A 7,389-nucleotide genomic window follows, 5' to 3' on the forward strand; every position below is an offset into this window, starting at 1 on the left:
AGTATTGGAATAAATGCTCATATATGATTCAAAGCTGTCTCTGCTTAACTGTCTCAAGTAGTGACAAGTAGCATGGACCCATTGATTGTCCAGTAACAATACATCTCCTGGGGCTAAGGAAACTAAGGAGAAAATAAACAAATAGACTACATCAAAATAAAAAGCTTCTGCACAGCAAAAGAAACCACCAACAAAATGAAAAGGGAGCCCACTGTATGGGAGAACATATTTGTCAATGATACGTCTGGTAAGGAATTAATAACCAAAATATATAGGAACTCATACAACTTAAGAACAGGAAGACAAACAACCCAATTAAAAAATGATTAAAGGACCTAAATAGATACTTCTCCAAAGTGAACATACAGAAGGACAAGAGACATATGAAAAAATGTTCAAAGTCACTAATCATTAGAGAGATTCAAATTAAAATGACAGTGAGATATCACCTCACAGCTGTCAGAATGGCTTCCATCAACAAATCAACAAATGACAAGTGCTGGCAAGGATGTGGAGAAAAGGGAACGCTAGTACACTGCTGGTGGGAATGCAGACTGGTGCAGCCACTGTGGAGAACAGTATGGGACTGCCATTTGTCCCAGTGTCCCACTTCTAGGAATATATCCTAAGAATCCTGAAACACCAGTCAGAATGAATATATGCATCTCTATGTTCATAGCAGTGCAATTTACAATAACTAAGATCTGGAAACAGCCCAAGTGCCCATCAGTAGATGAGTGAATAAAAAAAGCTGTGGTACATTTATACCATGAAATACTATGCAGCTGTGAAAAGAAAAAGGATCTCTTACCCTTTGAAACAGCATGCAGGGACCTAGAGAGTATTATGTTAAGTGAAATAAATCTGTCAGAGAAAGACATGTATCACATGATCTCACTCACATGGAATGTAAAGAACAAAATAAATTGATGAACAAAATAGATACAGAGATATAGAAGCATGGAACAGACTGAGGAACCTCAGAGGGAAGGAGAGGGTGGGGGAATGGCTGGGGAGTGATTAAAAGGAGAATTTATATGCCCATATGCATAACCCATGGACACAGACAATAGTGTGGTGAAGGTCTGGGGAGCAGGGGTTGCAGGGATGGGTGTATGGGATCAATGAGGGGGGAAAAAAAGGACATCTGTAATACTTTCAAGAATAAAGATATGTTTTTTAAAAATCAATAAATAATGGGGGAACAGTGGCCAGTATGCATGTCAATCCGTGCGTGATCAACCACCATGTTTGTTATGTGTGCCATCCCTGCCTGACCCTGAGCGCCTCCCTTAGACTTTACAGATCATTTGGAAGGAAAAAAACAAGTGCCCTTGACAACACAAGAAGCATTCCATGTTTTTTGGGTGACAGGGACACATGGACTGCATGCAGAAGTAACTTAAACAGGAAGCAATTTAAGTCAATTAGCATCACAGAGAGGAACTTGTGTTGTCCTTAAAGGAAGGAGAACTAGAGGACATGAACTCTGTGTATGGAGCTAGCCCATAGCTGCAGAGGCTCTGACTGCATCACACTGGGACCCCTCTGTTCCAGTACCCACTGGTCTGGGTTCCTTATACATGTTACATTATTTCCCTGGGCCTCAGTGTGCTCAACTGCAGAAGGAAATACATTAATTAGTCTCTTTTACTTCAAAATCCTGTAACTAGATATTTATAAAGCAACAGTATCAATTTTGTGCTGTATACATATTAAAAGAAACTAAAAAAACAAACTTGGACAGAGAGTTATAAAGAAGGTGGTAGGAACAATGGGGTGCATCTTTCTGCATGACATTTACCTTGTTGAGTTTATGAGTTTGGAGTAGTTAGAGCAGTGATGGCGAACCTATGACACGCGTGTCAGCACTGACACGCGTAGCCATTTCTGATGACACGCGCCGCTGAGGCGGCCGCATGCCCAGGATGAAACATTTGCTGCTCCTGAGGATGAAACATTTGCGAAATAATGTTTTTTCCTCAAAGTGACACACTACCCGAGTTATGCCCATCACTGGGTTAGAGCAATGGGAGAATCCCCGGAAGCAAGGGTGAGCCTCCGGGGTTGCAGAGTCATCGCCTTCTGGGCAGCTGGGTTAGCAAATATGGAGATGGCTGAACACCCAGCTGATTAAAGGTTAGTACACTCTCCACCAGCAGTCTCCAGTGAACGCTAACATGAATCTTGGAAGAAGTTAGTGTAAGAAACTGTTTACTCTGCAGGGCCACCAGCCTCAAACATCTGGGTCTCACTGAGCACCTGAAATTAGACTTTGATGGAATAAACCATGCAAAGTAAACAGACTGGCAGAGAAGCATTTGTGGCTCTGAGGAGCCCCGGATGCTTTCAGAAGAGGGGGAGAGGCCGGTCCTGTGTGTGTTCTGGTCTGGACTGAATTTTCCATCAAAGAATTCAATTTGCTTTCCAGAGCAGGTGAGGAGAAGGAATGTGAAGCAGAATGATCAAATTTCATCCGAAAAGCACAGAAGTAATGGAATCAGCCGTTACATTAATCCTCATCTTCAGACAAATTTTTCCTGAAGTCAGCAGGTGGCAAGAGAGTGGGCCAAAGGTGACAACTGACAAAATCTGCACTTTCCTCTCAAAGCCTGTTGCAAAATCCACTATCCTCACCCCCCACAATGCAAGCCAACTACTCTCTTGTTCTGTAACAAATTTTAGTAATTGTCTTTTTTTTTTATTCTCACCCAGGTGTCAGTGATTACATTTTACTTCTTTGCATGAAGTGCTCTGGCTGCCCTCAGGCTAATCAGAGGGTTTTAGGCAGCTGTGACCATGGCCACACTTAAGAGCAGTGAGGCTGCATGCTGGGTAAAAGACCTCAAGGCTGGAGCAAACTGCACTCCACCCTTAAACAAGGTGCTCATTTTTCTGAACCTCTGTTTCTTTTTCTGTAATTTAGAGATGCCCTAAATTAGTGGTCGGCAAACTCATTAGTCAACAGAGCCAAATATCAACAGTACAACGATTGTAATTTCTTTTGAGAGCCAAATTTTTAAACTTAAACTTCGTCTAACGCCACTTCTTCAAAATAGACTCACCCAGGCCGTGGTATTTTGTGGAAGAGCCACACTCAAGGGGCCAAAGAGCCGCATGTGGCTCGCGAGCCGCAGTTTGCCGACCACGGCCCTAAATGACCTGCCATTCCTCCTCGAAGGATTGTTGGAAGGGCCAAAGCTTCCAACAAGGCAACCAGCTATGCAGGCAGCAGTGGGGTCCCCTATGACAGTGGGAAGATGGCCCACTGGACTTGGGAGATCTCAGCTCCAGTCCCAGCTACACTTAGGCAGCTGGGACATGAGTGTTGGCAAGTCACCTGCCCTCCTCCAGGCCTCACTGGCTTCATTTCCACCACAAGACTATGAGTGTCCTTGGTAGTCTTAATACCCTTAATTTCGAGAATCCTTATTATTCCTGTCTAAAAGTGGTTTGTAAATTGTTCATTGTTACATAAGCATAAGGTATCTATCGTTAGTCCAATTGTTTAACAGCCTGAGGGTGTGGTTTAACACTCCAAAATGGAACCAGAGGCACCCCACCTTCTCCCTCATCTCCCACCCCTGTGGGCAAGGGAGGTGCTACCACGTGGATTCACTGAGGCCTGGAGCTGGAGCTGGACCAGAGAGAACACAGCACAAACCTTAAGCAAAGATGCTGGCTCCTTGGATTGGGCAAAAGTGCTTCCCAGAAAAGCAGTCCACACACCAGTGCTCCGCATTACATAGCCGAGAACTCAAACCCTGCACATCCCAAAGTTACTTGCAGAAAAACCGCTTGTACAAACAGACCTCCATGGGCTTAAATCAATTCACATAGGAACAGCATCTTTATTCCAAAGAAGCTGATCTTTTCCTCAAGCCTTGAACACGCTGGGCCAATTGCAATGATCACTTTATAATATCTGTGAGAACTACTTTATTTTTAAGTATTCAATAGGTATTAGAAGAGCTCTTAAAAGTAAATCTGTGGAATATTTTAAGTATAAAATTTCTCTTCCTAAACTATACACTGAGTGGCCAGATTATTATGATCTCTGAAAGTATAATAATCTGGCCACTCAGTATATATATGAGGCCCAGTGCATGAATTCATGCATGGGTGGGGTCCAGCCAGCCTGGCCAGGGGGAGGGGACATGGGCGGTTGGCCAGCCTGCCTGCTGGTCGAACTCCTGGTCGAGGGGACACTTTGCTATTAGCCTTTTATTATATGGGATATACACTGAGTGGCCAGATTATTATGCATTCAGAGATCATAATAATCTGGCCACTCAGTGTATATTGAACAGAGATAAAATCACCCAGATAAAAATCAGTCTGGGGATATGTGAGACCCTCCACACATTCAGAGCTTCTCACAAACTGCCATCAAAGTCCCTGGACAACAAAGAACAGGAGTGAACCAACCCAGACATCTCAGCACAGAACTTTAAGTGGGCTGAGAACAAGCAAAAAATTGTCACTGAAGGGCTGTTTTAATTTCACATTCATGCAAAATGTTTGTGTTTTTAGTCCATACATGTGGATATTTTAAATTATCCACCAGTTAAATTCCTTAACTCTGTGTTCACACATCTTTGCATACAAAGTTTTAGAAGAAGCTGGGAAGCTGCATGGTGCTTGCCTGTGCCCAGCCCATGACTATACATATTTTGTATTGTATGACAAACAATGTCACCCGACTCTGTGGAGTTTGGGCAGGTGACATGAGCATGCCTGAATCTCCTGTTGCTGCTATTGAAATCTGCTCAAATCTTCTATTAAAAAACAGTATGGAGGTTCCTCAAAAAATTAAGAGTTAAGTTACTGTATGACTCAGCAATCCTTCTTCTGGGTAACTACCTGAAAAATTTGAAAACATTTATTTGTAATATTATTCACAGCATTATTCACAGTATCCAAGACATGGAAACAACGTAAGTGTCCCTCAATGGATGATTAGATAAAAAAGACGATATATATAGTATATCTATCTATATAATATATATATTGGAATATTAAAAGCCCTAATAAAAGATAAAATACTGTCATTTGTGACAACATGGATGAATCTTGAGAATATCATGCTAAGTGAAATAAGTCAGATGGAAAAGGACAAAACCATATTATTTCACTCATATGTGGGATCCTATCCAATAAAAGAGTAATATGCAAATTGACCATACCTCCACTACACCCACAAACCATGCCCACAAACCACACCCACAAGCCAATCAGGACCAAATATGCAACTAAACCCAACCAAGATGGCTGTGGCCACAGAGAGCAGGAGAGAGGCTTGGGTTTCCCTGGCAATGGAGGAAGCCAAGCTTTCCACCTGCCCTTGCTGATCTTGGCCGGGGGCGGAGCCGGGCAATCGAAACCAGTTGGGGTCCCCTGCCCAGAGCCCAAGCCTCGGCCAAGGCAGAGCTGGGCGATCAGAGCCAGATGGGGGTCCCCTGCCTATGGCCCAAGCCTTGGCCAGAGGCTTGCAGCCTTGGCCAGGGGCAGAGCCGGGTGATCGGAGCCAGCTGGGGGTCCCCTGCCCAGGGCCCGAGCCTTAGCCAAGGCAGAGCCGGGTGATCAGAGCCAGCTGGGGGTCCCCTGCCCAGGGCCCAAGCCTTGGCCAGAGGCTTTAGGCCTTGGCAGGGGTGGACCTGGCAATTGGAAGGAATTGGGGGCGGGGGACTGCCCAGTCCCCAAGGCTTTAGGCCTTGGCAGGGTGGAGCCAGAGATCAGAGGAGATAGGTGTGAACTACAGAGGAAACACCTTTTCTGACCACTCATTGGCTAAGCTCCCTGTATGTAACATTCTTAGTAACTTGGGTATAAGAATCCAAAAAGGTGATTTAGGGCTTTTCCACCACACTCCTGGGGAAAAAAACGAAGGTCCACTGCTGGAGGGCTAAGAAATGTCATATCCTGCCCTAGCCGGTTTGGCTCAGTGGATAATGCCTAGGTTTGCCAACCACAGGGTCCGGGTTAGATTCTGATCAAGGGCATATACCTAGGTTGCAGGCTCCTCCCTGGCTGGGGCCCAGGTCAGGGCTCATGCAGGAGGCAACCAATCAGTGTTCCTCTCACTTTGATGTTTCTCTCTGTCTTTCCCTTTCTCTTCCACATTCTCAAAAAATCAATGGAAACATATCCTCAGGTGAGGATAAAAAAGAAAGAAAGAAAGAAAGAAAAAAGAAAGAAAGAAAGAAAGAAATGTCATATCCTATGAAAGACACATCTTGAAAATACCTAAAGAAAGTTGTCATTTTTTCATGGTGAAGGGACTGGAGTCCGTGTTGATGAAAACACCTTGGTTGCTGCGGTGACAGGCAGTGGCTGCAGCAGCGGAGTGACGGGGCTGGTGCCTTTCCCTGATCAGCCCAGTCATCTCCCACAAAGCGAGGCCAGACTGCGTAGGACATCCCCTGAGGCCAGACATGAGTAGGACATCCCCTGAGGGCTCCCAGTATGTGAGAGGGGGTAGGCTGGGGCTGAGGGGACCCCCCCCCCCCCAGTGCACAAATTTTGTGCACCAGGCCCCTAATATAAAATAAAAAGCAACAAATGAACAAACAAAAACTCATAGACAGACAATAATATGGTGGTTATCAGAGAGGAGTGGGGTGGGAGAAGAATGAAGAGGGTAAAGGTGGTAAAATATATGTCAACAAATTGAGACTAGACTTTGGGTGGGGAGTGCACAGTGCAATGTACAGACGATGTATACTAGAATTGTATACCTGAAATGTATATAATGTTACTAAACAATGTCACCCCAAGAAACTTAATTTTAAAAATTCAAATACAGAATAAGAAAGTCCTCTTACTTCCTCTGTTAAATACTTCTGTCTCCCTGTGGTAATATACATCAGGGTAGGGGTGGGTAGAAAGGAGCTAAGGACAAACAGTAGCATTTATTTATTTATTTATTTGTTTGTTTTTTAATATATTTTATTGATTTTTTACAGAGAGGAAGGAAGAGGGATAGAGAGCTAGAAACATCAATGAGAGAAAAACATCGAACAGCTGCCTCCTGCACACCCCCTACCGGGGATGTGCCCGCAACCAATGTACATGCCCTTGACCGGAATCAAACCTAGGACCCTTCAGTCCTCAGACCGATGCTCTATCCACTGAGCCAAACCGGTTTCAGCCAAACAGTAGCATTTAGATATCTTGTGTCTTTCCTCTTTCTATCTTGTTTCCCAACACAGAACTGGAACTGTCAAAATCAAGATTTGCTCAAATACATTCTATTAGCATGGCAGGCAACACCCAACATTTTTTAGATTCACAAGTATAAATAGCATGTATATTATCTTTATTTACATGTGAAATACTCTGTGGGTAATGAAGTGACTATACCTCATTCATGGCATCACTGACATTTAA

This window comes from Eptesicus fuscus, chromosome 7 (assembly GCF_027574615.1).
Source record: "Eptesicus fuscus isolate TK198812 chromosome 7, DD_ASM_mEF_20220401, whole genome shotgun sequence".
NCBI lineage: Eukaryota > Metazoa > Chordata > Mammalia > Chiroptera > Vespertilionidae > Eptesicus > Eptesicus fuscus.